Raw genomic sequence first — 18,598 nt, 5'->3', positions numbered from 1 at the left:
ATCTGTAGCCTCTTCCCAGAATGTTCTTCCTCCTATTTTAGCCTGGTTAATTCTCAGTGCTATTGTGGAGCCCAGATCAACTGTCTTTGCCTCATAGAAGCCATCTCTGACCCTCTCGTCAGATTTACCCATTCTGTGCTTTCACAGCACCCACTGTTTATACTTCATATTACCTTTCATGATTTTACTTTAAAAAGTATGGAATTAATCACATTATTTATAATAGCCAAGATAAGGGAACAACCTAAGTGTCAATCAACAAATGAATGGCTAAAGAAGATGTGGTATATATACACAGCAGAATATTTCTCAGCCATTAAAAAAAAAAAAAAGTGAAATCTTGCCATTGCATCAACATGGATGGACCTAGAAGGTATTATGCTCAGTGAAATAAGTCAGAGAAAGAAATGCCATATATGATTTCACCTATGTGTGAAACCTAAAAAAACAAAGTAAGGAAATGAAAAATCAGAAATAGATTCACTGAGAAGAAACTGGTGGTTGCCTGAAGGCAGGTGAATGGAGGATGGGTAAAATAGGTAAAAGGGATAAAGAGGCACAAAGTTCCAGTTATCAAATAAGTAGGTCATGGAGATGAAAATACTTTACTGACAGTGGCCATTTGTGGCTGGATTCAATATTTTGCTATGGTCTGTTAAGAGACACTGAACTGGGTGGAGAGGACCATCACTCCCCATGATGTGGGCATGGAGAGGAGAGAGAATGTAGGTAGCTGAGGGGGGTCACAGGTGAACCTGTTAGTTTTTTCTAACAGCCAGTTTATTCATGAGCAAGAATGCAAGTCCCCTCTACCTTTATCCCTCTAAAGATAATACATTGATGATTCTTTTTTTTTTTTAAAGGTAAGTTCTTCAGTCCCTTTGAAGGAAAGTGCTCTAGAAGATCATGATGTTATTTTTGACTAATCAAAGGGAAAAATGTCAGGCTAACATCAAGGACAATGCTTTTGATAATTTTTTAAAAGGTTATGCATGCTATCTTTTATTCTGCAGTCAATTAGACTCCTTCATTTTTAACATAAAACTGAGCAGCTGATATTTCTTTTTAATGGCATTTTCTTATCATGAAAAATTGAGGTTATTTTTCCAATGAATTATTAGAAAAGATCAACCACCCATCCATAAAAACTTATAAGACCACTATGTCCTCTCTTTGGCATTTTAAAACATTTTAATTAGCTTAGTAATGTTTTTGAATTCTACTCAATTTAGAATATTTCCAAAAATACATAAATAAAGGTTTACCCTGAGGCTTCCAATTAAGCTAAAGCAAGTTTCATTTCCCTGAAATGTTATTTCTTCTTTGACTTTTGAATATGATGATCATTAAAAATCCTTTCCAGAGTCAGAATATTGTCCACTCACTTTCCTTTCTAGACATAAAATGGCTTTGAATCTTCATTTGTTGTTGGCTATCTTTGAACTGATCAGCTAAGAAGCACCACAGAAAACAAGGAAGCAAGCTGAGTAAATTAAATAAAATTCATGATACATAATATATCAAATTATCATGTTGTACACCTAAAACCAATACACTGTTATATATCAATTATCATTAATTAATTAATTAATATCAGGAAGCTTCCCAAGAGGGTCATCTATTTAAAATATATGTGGCCAATATCATGTACACAAACTAAAAGCAGCACCTTAATGAAAATAAAGTATTTACCTTTATTGATAATGACAGAATTCTTAGTGGGCAATAATTATAAAATGGTGGTATAATATTCATTTATTTAATCAGAGCTAAACTTGTGAGCCAAAACAGATGAAAAGTAAGTTCATGAATAAACAGAATATCTCTCTCCTTTAATCTGATCTAATTATAATTGTAGGCCAAATCTTTCTTGGGGAAGTAATCAGAGCACACTGCCAGGCCTGTCAGAATTCCAGAGGCATACCTGGCTTACGTTTAAGCTCCTAAGTTTGGTCTCCATTGTGAATTTTCATGATTTGTAGAATAGGGATCAGAGTCAATATTAACTTAAATATTGAAAGTGCTTAGCCTTTATTTTGTGTTCCCTAAGCCGGTGACACTTGACTGATTGGTTAAAGCCGCTACTTAATTTGGAAAAGAAAATGATCTTGTCAATAATTTTTAGTTTTCCCCTCCAGGATATGGTACTGCTCCTTATTTATTCCAGTCGTTTGTCTCTAGTGGAGTTTTTGGCTGGAGCCTAAGTCATACCTTTGGAATTCTGACAGGTCTGGTAGTATATGATAAATTGATGGGGTAGTCTCCCCAAGGCTTAAATTGCAGGAGAGAATGAGGCATCTACTGGAATAGAATTGATTCTCAGGCAACAAGTAAAGCCAATAACAAACCTGTGGACACAAATGGGAGAACAGGTATGACTGAGAGGTGTGAACAGAGCACAATATTTATCTCCTGCTATTGCCGCCACATTCCCTTCTTTGCATTTTTTATTCATCTTTAAATTTCCTAGGTGAGAAACTCTTATCAAAAGGAGAAAACAGCGTGTTCCTATAAACTGCTCATGTCATCAGGTCACGAGTATATTTCTCTGGTACTCTTCTAATAGCCCCAAATGAGAGAGGGGGTCCTCTCTAGTCTTCACCACAGAATGCAGTGCAACACTGAACACAGAAGACTTAGCAGGTGAGCAAGACTGGAACCAATGGACACAGGAAGTGGCTGACCAGCCCAGTGGAGGTGGCATGTGTGCCTGGCAGTGTGAGGGAGAGGGACATTGCTTGGAAAAGTGGTATACCCACCAAAGGAAGCTGGCATGCCTAGGAGGAATAGTGAAATTTGAGAGAAGTATAGTAACAGAGGAAGGAGCGCCCGGTGGAAAGGGAAGTGGTGCTCATCTCTGGAAGGAGTTCCTGGAGGAACACAACACAACTGCAGGTACTGGGGAGTACTGGGGGCTTCTGTTTAGCCTTCTCGGTAAAGAAAAGAGCACTTCCAAAGGGAGGTACAGGAGGAAGGGAAATTGCCATAAGGCTTCTCAGCTCATGTGACACATTCCCTGGGGACTTCTGGATGAAGTGGGGTGGACGGAAGAAGAAATTTCTCAGGAGAAAGAAATTCTCAAAGAGCAGGTGGGACAAGTGTCTATTAATGTGGCTTATCCAGTGTGAAATACAATTTAAATTTCTGAGATGGAGTGCTCTGGAGAAGCAGGCCGTAGTAGTGTAAGCAACTTTCCTCATAATGTCTCAAATACCATGTAAGTTGGTTGGATTTTTGATAGCTACAGTAAATTTTTTTCTGTTTTTTTTTCTTTTTAAAGATTTTATTTATTTGACAGACAGATATCACAAGTAGGCAGAGAGGCAGGCAGAGAGAGAGGGGGAAGCAGGCTCCCCACCGAGCAGAGAGCCCGATGTGGGGCTCGATCCCAGGACCCTGGGATCATGACCTGAGCCAAAGGCAGAGGCCTTAACCTACAGAGCCACCCAGGTGCCCCTTTTTCTGGTTTTATACTTTGATTTATCTATATCCCACCTATATCTCAAAACAAACAAAAATCTGGAAAAACATAAAATCATTGAAATAAATTACAATGAAAGAATAAATATGAGAAGTGCCAAAAACAGGGTAAAAGTGACAGTTGAGTAGGAAATAAACAGAGAATATATTTTTTTAAAAAAAGTTTCAGTGTACTTTAGAACTTACGATTGGATGTAAAAATAAGTTTTGAATGTTCTAGTAGTCAAACGAAGAAAAAGTATGATAGGTTGTGTAACACTTTTACGTGTTCAGGTGATATTACCCTCATTTTAAGTTATTACCTCTTTTTGTTTCCTCTTACAAGCCACACACAAACCTGTCTCATTTAAATGATTCGAGCAGTACAAAATATGTACAATAAGACAAGGATTCTATCTCCTTCTGCCAGAAGTACTTTAATAGATGATAAATGTCCTTGAATTTTTTTCTGTGTAATTTTGTCTGTCAAACCAAAACGTGAGACCCTAGAAGATACTTGTTTGAAAAGGCTTCCTTGTAGGGGTTGTAAATTGAGTGAGCCTTAATCTTGAGGGTTGTAGTTTCAATGTATTTAAAAAAAAATTTTTTTTTAAAGATTCATTTATTTATTTGACAGAGATCACAAGTAGGCAGAGAAACAGGCAGAGAGAGGAAGGGAAGCAGGCTCCTTGCTAAGCAGAGAGCCCAATGTGGAGCTCGATCCCAGAACCCTGAGATCATGACCTGAGCCGAAGACAGAGGCTTTAATCCACTGAGTCACCCAGGTGCCCCTCAATGTATTTTTAAAAAGTTGAAAGATAGAACTAAAATGTTAATATTTTCCTTGAGTGTAGAAGATGGAAGATAATTTAGAATTTTTCTCAAAGATTCCTGTACATTCCAAACGTTCAACATTAAAAATGTATTATATTTTTAATTTTTTAAAAAATTGTCACTTTAAATAAATAATACCAGTTCCAAGAACACAAATGCAAAAAAATGCAAAAAAAAAAAAAAGACTTTAAGGCAGAGGCTTAACTTTTAGGCCAGTTGGTAATGTCTGGATAGTAAAAAATCTATTAGAGGTTTATATTAATTATTTATCTATATTAACATGCTGCATACAGCTTCTTTTTCATTTTGTTTTATGAATAATTTCTGATTTCTTAATAGTCAATTCCAGCTCCAGTTTGAGATTTATTTTCTTCTCCATACTCAGATTTAGTTTCTGCACAAATGTATTATTTAAGCATCAAGGGCCCACACACCAACTTAGAAGTCACAGCACTGGAGATACTCTCTTGTAATACTCCGTGAACTCTGTATAGATAATATAATGTCATTTATCCATTTGTTGATGTTAAATTCTTTACAAGTAAAGTTTACTGAGCATCTACTATATGCTAAACATTTTTCTAGATACCAACAATATTTAGTAAAGATAAATATGGATCTTGTTTCTAAGTCCAGTAATAAAAATCAATTACTCAGATGACAGGTTAATACTTTGAGTGGCTCTAGTATAGACAGAAGCAAAAAAATAAATAAATAAAAAAAGAAGAAGTAGAAAGAGGACATAAATTCTAATAAGGTAAAATTGCCTCTGGTCTGGCTTATTTTTCTTCCTTAGTAATAAGTATTATAGATTCCTTGTTATAGGACAAGTAAAAATACATGGAAAATTAATAAGGTATGCTTTATAATTTTCCATTGTGTTTGGAGTCCTAAATATTAGACTTTATAGTTTGGCTTTGAATGTAGGGTTTTCCTCTGCTGGTAACAGTACTCTAGACCTTGAATCAAAATTTATTCCAACAGTTTGTTTCCTTTTTTTTTTTTACACAGATCAGCCCAAATCTGAATTCATCAGTGTGGTTCCACCAAAGCCTTCTGGGCTCCATTCCACACTGCAGTATAAGTTAAGGTCTTTCTGATAGCAACATATTGTGGACTGATATTTGTATAGTTTAATTTTGCTGCGTAGGTTCACAACCAAGCTGTGATCTGCATGAGATCCAAGTAGGGAGCCAGTTCATTTGAAAAGAATTAGGATCCAGCGGAGAATTAGCTGATAAATACAAAAGGTTTGCTTAACCAAGTGAAGTACTTATAGAGCAGTGATTACTTGTACAAGTTTTATCCTTTATGTTTAATAGTCATAAGTGCTGATCCATGCAGGAGTTCTCTTAGGAGGCTCCAAAAAATACTAATTACAGGAGAGTAGGGATATAACTATATTCTGACAGATTACATTGTAAAGATGTTTGCCCAGAATGAATGATCCAACGCCTACTTAGCATACTAGCAAGAGCTTTTTTCCAGAAACTTAAGCTCTGATGAAAGCATCTTCCAAGGTTACAAAGCAGAGCACCTTGAATAAATCCAAGAAAGACCACTTTGCTTTGGGAAAAACTGGCTGAATCTCAAAGAATTGAGATTGCATTAGTACTATGAGCCTTATGTGAGTTACAACAAGGCTTGAACATCTGAAGGAGTCTTTAGAGTAGGTCGGACTCCTATTGGAAGTTCTAAGAAATTAGGTGTTTTGTTTTTTATTATTCTTTAGTTTTGTTAGTGGTACAATGTAAATGTGCTGATTTCACTTCTGTCTTGGCAAGAGTTTGATGAAACATTTTATTAATGTCATTTAAAATAGTGCACTTGTTGGGCGCCTGGATGGCTCAGTGGGTTAAAGCCTCTGCCTTCAGCTCAGGTCATAATCTCAGGGTCCTGGGATCGAGCCGCGCATCGGGCTCTCTGCTCGGCGGTGAACCTGCTTCCCCCCTCTTTCTGCCTGCTGCTCTGCCTGATTGTGATCTCTCCCTCTCTCTGTAAAATAAATAAACAAAATCTTTAAAAAAAAAATAGTGCACTTATCATCTGTATATTTTAACCTTTACATCCAAATAATCTTTAACTTTGAAGAACTGAGGTGGAAGTGAAAATTAATATCTCATGGTCTCTTGTTTTAGTCTGAGATGTAAAAACTAGAAGTGATAAAAATTTAATTTATATATTATAGAGACTGACTCTTCTCAATCACTATCGAAAGTAAGGCATGTAGAAACAGATGGAGAAAATAAATTCTTAAATAAGAGCAGATTGGGAACTCTGGAGATTTGTACGTTCCAGAGAGGTTTCTGGTTTCAAAATAATTGAGGTTCACTGATTTCAAATAAATTGAATAACCAATTTAACTGGTTTCAAAATAATTCCTTCCCCCAGAAGCCGAAAGTGATTTCATATTTAGATACACACCAATAAGAGTTCAGATACTACAGAAGAAGACAGTATCAAGATTTCCTGGATGAACATGGTGGTAGTCTGTAGCTCGCTAATCATGGGTCTGGGAATGTGGTAAATTCCTTTCAGCAAAGTAGGATTTCTGGCCCAGAGTGAGATTTGAGCCAGCAATTGCAGGGGCATGTCGTGAAAAGACAAGAGGCTCTTCAGAATTAAAATTTAGGCTCAAGGATGCAATTTAATTGCCAATCTGGCTTGGCAATCTGTTAATGGGCTCAGTAGGAATGTTCTAAGAATATGGATGAGAAAAAGGAAATGCCACAGGGAACAGAAAGAAAATACCAGATGGAGAACAAGGAACCCAGGATTCAGTAATGGTAATAGCAGCTTAGTCTTAAAAACTCGTTAGGAATCTTTTTAAGGTTCTTATTCACAGGTTTTCAAGACTCTGCCCAAACTTTTACATGGAAAGGAATCAGCTTGAAATGAGGAGGAAGAGTGCATATAAAGTTCCATCAACATGAACTCACTGCTTTATACATCTGTTGGCTGCTACCTGTAATTACCACTTCAGATGTTTTTCTTCGGCTATGTATTGTATTGAAGCATGTATTCAACCACGACAAGTTAAACTGCATATGTGAGGTGAAATTCAAGGGACCTATGAGACCAGAAGCTTCATTTATCACTGAGGCTTTTCTCGATTGCCTTTATGTGATCTAAATCCTGTGGCATGTTGGCAACGGTCCATCTCTGCTCTCACAGAATATGTGCCTGTGGTATTTGATAGATAATGTGGTTTAAGGTTGTGAAATCTTGTTTTTATCATGAATTTATGCTTGTTCACCCACCCCCACATCCCTCTTTCTTCAGTCATCCCACACTGGGGACTGTTTCTCCAGGAAATGCTGACTTTTGCTGACTTTTGTTCACAGTTTCAGCTGACTTCAAGAACCTTTGATAATTCATTTTCACAAAGTTCCAACCTGAAGCCAGAGGTTCAGACACGGAAAGACGCTACTTTCTGGAGACCTGGAGTCCTGAAGAGAGTGCTGAGTCTGGCCCGAGGGGAAAACAGTTTAGAGGAAAGAGAAAGAAATAAAAGAAAGAGAACAAATAGCAAAGTAACAGGTAAGATCAGGAGGGGGCTGCCCCCTAGGGATCAGGTCTAACACATTTAATCAAATGTAGCTTCTGTCATTCACACAATGTGCGGGTGTGAATCTATTCCTGGCTTTTCTCCCGCTGCCCACCCCCTTCTGTGGTCACCCTTTTACATGGACTTTGGGGGCATTTTAGTGCTATGTCATTTCTCTATGCTGAAGAAAGAAGGAACACAGTTTCCCACGGATGTATAGTTCTCACCCTTCATTCCATCACACCGCAAAATAATGATGGAGTTGAATCAAGTGTGTATAACTGTCATTCCCTCATATCCACCCCTTCCCCCACCTTCCATTGTGCCAACTTCATCAAGCTCTTGAATTATTTTAAATCCATCTCTGACCCGTTCTGGCTCCAGGTCATTACCAATGGAAGCAGCACAACAAAATCATGCTTTCATTATATATCAGTGCCCTGTATAAAAATCTACCAAGGCTTCTGTTTCTTTAGGTTTTGTTATTACTATTTTTTTCTAATTGTAGCTTTCTGTCCACTAAAACCGCTCTCTCTCTCTAGTCTCTTCTCCTCCCACTTCTGTGGCTCTCTAACCGGGCTGATCATTAAAATCCCCTGGGAAACTTTTTAAAATAAACCAATGCCTGGGTCTGACCTCTAGATTTTTGGGTTAAGTGGTCTTGGGTGTGGCCTGGAGGGTAAGTTTTGTTTCTGTTTTGTCTTCTTATTTCCTTGATTTTAACTCTTAGGTGTTTCTAACTTGCAGCCATTAGTTTAGAGAAGTGGTTCTCAAAGCGGTTGCAAACCAGCAGTATCTGCATCACCTGAGAACTTTTTAGAAATGTAAAATATTGCACCTCATCCCAGATAATACTGAATCAGAAACTCTGACAGTGGAAACCAGTAATTTGTGCTTTAATAAACCCTCCAGGTGATTTTGACATTTTTAAAAACTGTGCTGTCCTCTAGCTACCTGTGGTTTTTGAGAACCTGCTTTGTGTCTGGCCCAAATTGAGATAGGCTTTAATATCAAGTACACAACAGATTTTGAAGACCTGGTACAAAAACAGAATATAAAAGTCACAAGTTATATTTTAAACTAATTACAAGTTGTAATGATAATATCTTGGGCAGACTGAATTAAATAAAATTACTAAGATGAATTTCACCTATTTTTGTAATGTGCCTTCTAGGCAATTTGAAATTAAATGTATGGCTTGCATTACATTTCTATTGAACAAAACTGATCTAAGATTTGAGAACCACTGATCTATGCCATCACTATTTTCCTATAAAGAGTTTTTTCATAATGGTTTAATCAGGACACAGCCTGGATGTTTGTACCTTTCATGTAACATCCCCGTCACCAGAAGATCCCTCCCACCCACTCGGCGTACTTGTCCCACTGACTGACTCTTTTTGGTTGAGTTTTCAGGGGTTTTTTTGTTTTGTTTTGTTTTTATATTTCAGAAGTATCTCTCAGCCACTCCAGCCTATGGTAACTCCCTTTCTCTGTTTTTGTAGTTCCTGATGCCAGAACAAGAGAGTCAGCAAGGTAACAATGATTAGAAAATTCAGAGAGAGAGGGGGTATTTGTGCTCAGCTTTCAAGGATTGTGGCATCAGCAACAGTTGGAAAAGGAGACTGGCAGGCCCATCAGGCTGACGCAGTGAGGCTGGTAGTTCCTGGATGTGAAAGGCCATTTGCATCCCCATCCTGCAGGCCACTGTTTGTCCCCCAAGGCAGAAACCCAGTAGACAGATGTGTCTGGTGGACCTTACAGGCTAGATAGAAGCACAACTGTCAGAAAAATGGTAAAAGCCACAGCACCCAAGAAGAAGGTCTTCCCATGTTTCTATTTTACTGGGATGATGACAGAAAATTCAAAGGTTAACTGATGTCAGTAACTTGTAGGAATCAAGCCATCTATTTGAAACTTTTGTGTTGAAGGGAATGGGATGGCAGTAGAGAGGGCTTTATTACTGTAATTCAGTAATACCTTCAGGGGTTTTTCTTATGTTTCCTGTGTTTTAGCTACATTGAAGGATAGAAGAGAGACCAGATAACCTGAAAACACGACTTTTCTGTTCAGGATTCCACCATCCCCATCACGCAAAGCCAACTGAGAACAGCGGAGAGGTGAAGTCTAGTGTCTCGAGTCTATTTAAATCCTGACCAGCCTCTCCACTCCCGGCATTCCTCTGCATTCCCAGGATGCTGTTTCAGGTCAGTTCCCACCACCATGCGATACTAAAACAGAAAGCAGAATGATGCTGCGAGGGGTGTGCAAGGGGAGTTTCTAAAGTGGAAAATTAAAAAGCAAATCATGTTTCTCCTTCTGTGTGACTTATCTGCTAACCCCAGACCACTCCAGTCCATGAATTTATCCATTCCTTCTCTAGTCATTATTTTTAGAAAGTTAATGTTTAATATTTTCTGGAAAGAACCATTTAAACCACCATACAACCCAGATGCTCTAACAGTTGCTTCTAGCACTTCAAAAAGTTCTTGCATGAAAACATGGATTTGATTTTTATAGGCTCCTCATGGGAACAAGCAGTACCTCCAGAATTGATTGGAACTTTCTGCCTCCAGAATCCTTTAATCTTCATTAACAGGAAGAGAAATATCTACTTGCAAAGACTTTCTCAGACTCAAATAGTGATGTTTTAAATTTAATCAAGATATATGAATCCCAAGACAATGAAGTACCTATGTGTGATATTATCAATTTATAAATGACCAAATTTTCATCACCACCTTGAAGAAAAAGGCTAAAAAAAAAAAAAAAGAACCTACTTGCAAATGTAAAAACCTGTAAAATACCACTAGCCAAGCATGGGATTCAAATAATGCCTTTCATCAAAGTAGATCATTTCTTTTAGGTGTAGATGAATGTCTTGCAAGTTATCACACAGTGCACACTGTCATAGTCACACTGGAGAGAAATGTTATAATATCTTGTAGGTGGTTTTTTTGTTTTTGTTTGTGTGTGTGTGTGTTTGTGTGTGTGTTTAGTGACAAATAATAAGATCAATAAAAATACAAAAGAGTATATTTAAAATGCAAAAATCAATTTTAAAAGGGGAGTGGAAGGCCAAAGCATTTATTGTGTTTCTAAGATCTGTGCTCTCTTGGTCTATTCTACTTTTATATCTTTTCTACCCAGATATTCTTCTGATTTCCATTTCCCAGGGACTATCTAGCCTATTGCCAAACTTGTGTTGCTGACATCAGTTTTCAAGATCAAGAGTAGCGCTCTTTTTTTCTCCCAAAAGCAACTGCATATTTTAAGTCTCCCCACCCCATACGCATACACCTCAATTTACTGTAAATAGAATTTTACTTCTTTAGAAAGTGCAAAGGTAAGTAGTTGGGAGGGGTATGTATATATCCCTAGAAAATTCACCAGACATTAGCAAGAATTATACTTTAAATATTTTGAAATCTAAATGAGGTCTGCTGCCTTAGGCAAAGCAATTGGGGTTGTAAATAGGCTCTGGAGTCCCTGGTCATGACTGGTTGTGGTAGCTGCCACTTCAGGGACTCAGTGTCTTAATCAATTTTCCTTACTCGAATCCAGAGTCCCTAAAGGCAAAATAAATTCGATTTTCATGGCATTTCCAGCAGCATCTTTTCCATACTTTTAATTTCTGCCAGGGAGCCCCTCTTTGTAGGGTTCCAACTTCCTCTGGTTAATGCCTGCCATGACTTGATCCCACAGGATGTCCTGTCTTATGGGCTCTGGTAATACCACCTTCTCTAATTCTCTCTCCAAACTTAGGAATGATAGTTTCTTCCTGCTCTTCCCAAATTCTGAATGGTATCACCATCCCCTCATGGGATTCTCTGTTCTTCCATCAGCTATTACAGGAGATACTCTAGTTTCTGTCTAGGTCCCCCTTCCTGGCCTAGTGTACTCATCCCCCTGCTACTATGAGCTTTGACCACAGAGGGCCCCAAACCAGCCACTCTCTCTAAGACTCACTTGACAGGAACCAAGAAAGCAGCCATAGCCAATGATGATGGGTACAGGTTATGAAACCCTGCTCCCCTTGTGTCAAGGAAGGGGAAATTCTGTGGTGCTATTTATGTTCCAGAGTCCTCCCTCCATGGATCTGGACAAGGCTATGCATGCGCTAAGTCCCACTCTTGCTTGGTTCTTTCCTCTTCTCAATCCTGCTTTGCTCTTTCCCTCATAAGCTTTTCCTCAACAACATACCCCCAGAAAATCACATGTACGCACATCCTTGTCTCAAGGTGTCATTCCCAGGCAGCCCAAACAGGAAGCTAGGTAACCAAATCTCTCTTTTTATAAGTCTTAGTTTGTGTTTTCCTGAATGATACAGAAATCTGAAGTGACTCTCAGCACCTCACTTTCTAGGAAAAAACCACCATGATAATATCTGGCAGAGTATCCTAGTACAAGAGCAATTTCTTACCCATCCGACTGTTTTAAGCATTCATTGAGCTGCAGCTTCCCCTCATTGTTTCCCTCCAATCTTAGTGGTTTTTCTCTTAGTTTCTTTAACACAGCATACTTTTTTACCTCAGATTGGTTTCCAAATGCTCTTACTTCTTTCTGGAATGAGGGTAAGGGATATTACGTGACAACTAATCAAGGAGATAGAACTGGGTCATAAACAACTTCTGAGACCCAGAACGGTAAGCTTTCTGTTGTCCCACATCTTCTAATTGGGAAGTAGCCACATAGAAAACAATTTTTAAGGAGGAAATTAACATAATAAACTAAAAAGAGCTTTGAGGTGATACTATTAACTACTGTCCTTAGACTGAGTGGTCAATTAGCTCTCCCTGATGCTCACGTAGAGACTTCAGATCTTTTGGACAGGAAGAACAGGGGCCAAGATGAAGCCAGGCCTCCTAGAGGTAATTCTCACTGGCATCTTCACTTTCTCCACCAGGCAGGGGGATATTCACACCGGTACAATTCTGACAGGTGAACGGCTGTGAGGCAGCCATCCTTCCCCTGAGGTTGGAAGGCTGCCCACTACCTTCTTCTCCATCCTAACTTCCATCATCATGCTGTTTTTGTCATGATTAGGAAGGCTCCTCCTTTGACACATCAGATTTCAATAACTCATCCACAAACCACAACCTCATCTTTTGAGCTTTTACTGTGTCACCTTAATATACACATTAGCCTCATAAAAAGTTTTATTTACTTGATTGATTCATTTCCTTCTAATTCCTCCATCTTGACTTTCTTCTGTACCTTGCTTAGACTGCATGAACTATAAGGTGTTCTTCTATAAAGAACATACTAATCTACAGAGTTGAACTACCCTCTTGCCAATAACCTCAGCTTCCATATTCTGTTCCAGTCTATTCTTGTGGCCCCATTCCAGCTTACATATCTATAATTTCTCTTTTCAGCCCCTATACTCAGGTGACTGAGTGTTGCTTGAGGAAGCCAATACTCACCTTAGCACTGGGAGCAGAGAGAAATCTTTGTCCCTTGGGCAATTGCAATCATTAGGTGTGCTTTGCCTAAAACACATACATCCTCACCCATCATCACAGTCTGATAATGAGATGTCCTTCCTTCTGTTCAAAGATAAATCAGCCCCAACAAAATAGCCCCTTCCATGAATTCATTGACCACATGTGTCATATTTTATTTCTACTTCATGGATATTAGAAACTGCGGCATGGGGGCGCCTGGGTGGCTCAGTGGGTTAAAGCCTCTGCCTTCAGCTCCGGTCATGATCCCAAGGTCCTGGGATTGAGCCCCGCATCGGGCTTTCTGCTCAGCAGGGAGCCTGCTTCCTCCTCTCTCTCTCTCTCTCTCTGCCTATCGTGATCTCTGTCAAATAAATTAATTTAAAAAAAAAAAAAGAAACTGCGGCATGGTAGGTAGTCAGTGTTCCATTTGATGATTTGCTCTCTTTTCTATATTTTTCTGAAGCTTTATTATATTTTTATATATCTATCTACCCTAGTAAATTGTGAGTTCCTTAAGAACTGTGATTGTTTGTTAGTCACCTTTAATCCCATATCTGGCAATATCTACAACACAGCAGGAATAAAAAAAGGTGAGAGGAAATTAAAATCTTAACATCATAGTCATTTTTATACATTTAGATATCATTAGCTGTGTTGGTAAATGGATATCTAAGTGAGAAAATTAGTAACATGACAAGTCCAAGTGTATAGTTATGGCAACTCAATGAGTTCTAAGTTAATTTGCTACCAAATGAGTCTAGATAATTATCAGATCAAATTCATACCAATTCATTAAAAAAAAACTAATTAGGTAATTTCTAGCCTAGAGAATGGATGATCTGAGAGCCTTTCCCCCACCCCCAGGTTCCCTTTGATGCCAACTGAGAATTGAAGATAACCAATTATTCACATATGTAAGTTCTCATTCTGAAATCTACTTATCTTTTTCTCTTTGGTCATTTAGTCTAGTTGCTTATCTAGTTTCCTTTAGGATACCATGCTTGATGTGGGTTTTTTTCTTGTAATCATAATGGAAATCATCAAAGAGTTATGTCTCCTACCTTTTTAATCCATTATTTCAGTCTATTTATTGTTAGCCATTGCCCAATCTTTGCTACACACACACACACAAACCCCATACACACATAAGTATGATGCACATAATAAAGATTCTAGAACCCTGTAATTGGCTTGAATACAATCTTTCCAGGCCCTTTCTATATTTAAGTAAGCCACAGTGAAACTTCTGGATTCTACATTTGCTTACCAAAGGTCTCCAGACCACTCAATAAATGTGCTTCAAGTGTTTTACTATAAAAGAATCTCACCATAAACTCCTCCTATGTCACAAGCCTCTAAAGAATGTCAAAGAAAACAGAGCTCCCCTTCCCTCTTGTTATAAAGATCTGAATTTCTGGCTACTCATGAAATAAGAAACTATGCTGTTAGCCAAGGACGTTTGATGATTCCCCAACATATCGAGGAATAATCCTCGATTATTCAGGTGTATAGGTTATGTACTTCTCAGTTTTCTGTAGTTTGTAATTCTAGGTTGGTTTTTCCCTTTTGCCCTGCATAATTCTAGATCATCTTACCTTATATATTGGGTGTGGTTTTACAAGCTTTAAAAATAATAACCCAGTACAATATAATTAGGTTGCCCTCAAATCATATAATATTGTCAAAATCAAAAGTAAAGTGTTTGGTACACTGCCCAGGTTTCCTTTCAGGATGGAGGCATTTATCCTCCCAACTTCAAAGATTGTGGTTAAAGAGCTCATAGCGAAGTCTCTCACATGAATTGCCCTTGAGTGAAAGAAGCTGCTTTGTTCAGTGTTGTAAGTCCTCTACCACAGCAGCTCACAACCAACTCCTATTTAATGTAAGAGGTTGCAAAACCCACTTCTTATTTCCTCCCCCCAATATGGGTAGGCCATTCTGATTTTAGAGCTCCAAAAGTGATCACAGACTTCTGTTGCAACTGTTTCCTATTTAATTTCTTCTTCCACCCAAACTTGGCTTTTTTCTTTTCTTTTCTTTTCTTTTTAAACTCCCTTACAGGTGTTTTTCCAAAGAGTAGCTCCGAAAAACCACCTGGATACAATTCTCTGTTCCTTGGGGAACTTAATGCTAGGAGTAGTCTTCAAAAGGAGACTGAGGGTTTTGAAGGTGGGTCACCTACCAGCTGGATGGGAACAAAGACCCTGTCACCGGTGGTAGTTAGATTACAGATAGCCCCTGGCCTACTGTAGCGATATAATTATTGAACGCTCATTAGTAGCAAACTGGTATGAGAATAAGCAGGTGAAATATCTCAGGCATTGCGAAGGCAGGGGAAGACTAATAATTACAAGAAAAAGGAAATCAGATGTCTCATTCTATCGGTGCACTGAAAGGGGAGAACATGCCACCCCAAAATATGGTTAGGAGTTCAGGACATGGCACCCTAAAATATGCCATTTTGGTATATTATTTTAAGTTGTGGCACTTAAAAACACCATAAATGCAGGGAGGAGGCTTTCTCTAACTTTCTTATTTGCCTAAAGAGAGATCCTCCGAAAGGGAATCAATTGCTTTTAGAAGTCTGGAAAAAGAGATGGCTCTTACTAAGTGAGCTGGAAATTCCAAAGCTGCCACACAAATGGTAGGAAGAGAGATCAAAAGGCTGAGAGAAGTTGGCATGCTAGAGAGGATATTACATAACGTCCAAATAAATGCCGGATGACTATGTTCTGTAGGGGATCCCAGAGAACACACTACCGATAAGATAAAAGAAACATGGTGGTGAAAGGAACCCCAACATCACTGAACAACTCATCTGCAGAAGCCATTGCTAATAGTAGGTCCCCACATAGTAATGCGGATGATAGGATCCCAACATTAAAAAGGCAAGTAAAGGCATTTAACAGTCAGAAACAATGTAAGTGTAGGGCATCTGGGTGGCTCAGCCTGTTAAGTGTCTGACTCTTGATGTCAGCTCAGGTCATGATCTCAGAGTCCTGGGAGGAAACCCCAAGGAGGAGTTGTTTGAGGAGTCTCTCTCTCCCTCCCCCCCCCCACCCACTTGTGCTCCTTTGCTCTCTAAAATAAAGAAATAAATGTTTAAAACAGAAACAGTGTAAGTGTAATAATAAAAATGCAGTGGAAACCAGGGGCTTGATCAGTGAAGAACTATGGATATGCTTAATGAAACCTGCATCCCTAGGCACAAGATAGACAGGCAGCCAACAAGGGATCACTGAATGCGTACAATCAAAAGAAATCGAGGCTGAATGATCAGGAGCTTGAGACAGCTGTCCTAATAAAAGGTCATGTTCCTTTGCCCTGTTTTCAAACTGGAGAAAGCTTTTTTTTTTTTTAAGTTTTTATTTTATTTTAATTCCAGTTAACAGTGAAGCCAGTTTTCTGACCCAGAATCATTGAAGGAGTGGTTGGGTCCCTATGAGGAAGGGCCCTGAAACACAGTGGACATGGTAATGATCCCTCCAGTTCTTTCTCAAAGGGATCTGTGACAATTTATTTGGGAAACCTTTTACCAGGAGAAAGGGACACCATGACATTTTAATGAGTTTTGAACATGGGGTTTGAATTAACCTTAACATCCAGGAACCTAAAGATCATTATGGCCTTTGTGTTAGAGTAAGAGCATACAGGAGCCAAGTAATAAATGGAGTGCTAGCACAGGTCTGGTTCACAGGTCCCTTGGTCCATATCTATAGGTAATTAATCAGTCCCCCAAATGTACAATACAGGATAGACACATGAGGAGATTATAAGTACACCAACATTGAGTTCTAGTCCCATGGAGTAATAGCTGTTTAATTGGAAAGGCCAAGTGGAAGCTGCTGAAACTGCCCACATTCTCAAAACCCAGAATTAAAAACAATACAGAGCCCAGGAAGAAAGGTAGAGGTTAGTGCCACCCTAAGGACAACAGTATCTGTGGTGGGAAAAGATGTCACGTGGAATTTCTGATAAGCCCCACTAGAAAAATCACAATGAAGTCTCTTAGGGTTCCAGAACAGGGCCCTGCCATTTGAAGCAGATAATTACACATCTTTTCAAAACAACTCTTGGCTTAGCTACTGCATACTGATAGATAATGGAGTGGCTGACCATGAGAAACCAAATGAGCATACGATCCATGAAATAATATCCATGATAAGGTGGGTTTTCTTGGGTTCATCACAGTCATAAGAGAGGCCAGCAGCATTATATCATGAGCAGCTTTCTATCATTTGAATGAACATTCAAGATTGGCATGAGTAGGGTTGGACAACACAAGTACATACATACACAGGTGACCCAGACTCACTCCCCATCCAATACAGTGAGATTTGTGCCTCTCTCTCAACTCACACTTTTTTTTTTTTTTAAGATTTTTAAAAATTTATTTGCCAGAGAGAATGCATGCACAAGAAGGGGAGCGGAAGGCAGAGGGAGAATTAGGCTCCCCGCTGAGCAAGGAACCTAACGCAGGACTCCATTCCAGGACCCTGGGCCCATGACCCAAGTGGGAGGCAGACACTCAACTGACTGAATCACCCAGACGTTCCTTAACTCACACTTTTGATCAGCTGACAGAGAAGGGAAAAGGCCGAGTTTGGTTTGTGGGTGGGTAATTTCTATATTTAAGTACAAGCTGAAAGTGGACCACTGCTTTATTACAATCCCATTAAGTTGTGGCCCTGAAAGATAGTGATGAAGGAAAATTCTTCCATGGGAAGAGCCTCAGGCATTTTACCACAATATCTACTTTCTACAGAAAGAGAAATGGCCCAAGTTCAGACTAAACATGGATTTCTAATCAGTAGAGACTGGTGTGGTTGCTTAATCAGAGATCGGGGAAAGACTGAAACTTTGGGGACAAGGCGGTCTCAGAAAGAGGCATGTGGTAGACCTATGGAGGTGAGCACAAACTGTGAAGGTCTGTGTGTAACTTGTTAATGCCTGCCAAAGAGCATTTATCATGAAAGAGGCACTGAACATCTAGATAGATCTGTCTGCTGCTGACAGACATGAGAGCCAGCCTCTGTCATTAGCTACTGTGGTGCTGGCACAATAAAATCACGAACAGAATATCTGTGATGTCCGGGATGAAAACCATTCTTGGATCCAACCAACAGCATGGGTTCACAGTCACTATGGATGATCTGTCTTCTTACTGCTATCAGATATCCAACTGGCCAGCATTGAGCAATACATAGACCTGACAGGGCACCTTCTCCCAAGGAAACCAGCCTGTCCCTTGGTAGCAAGTCAGTTACATCCTGGAAGAGGCAACAATTTGTCTTTACCAGAATCACCATAC

This window comes from Mustela erminea, chromosome 1 (genome assembly GCF_009829155.1).
Source record: "Mustela erminea isolate mMusErm1 chromosome 1, mMusErm1.Pri, whole genome shotgun sequence".
In the NCBI taxonomy this organism is placed as follows: Eukaryota; Metazoa; Chordata; class Mammalia; order Carnivora; family Mustelidae; genus Mustela; species Mustela erminea.
The sequence above is the reverse complement of the archived record's forward strand: the minus strand, read 5'-3'. Positions refer to the sequence as shown.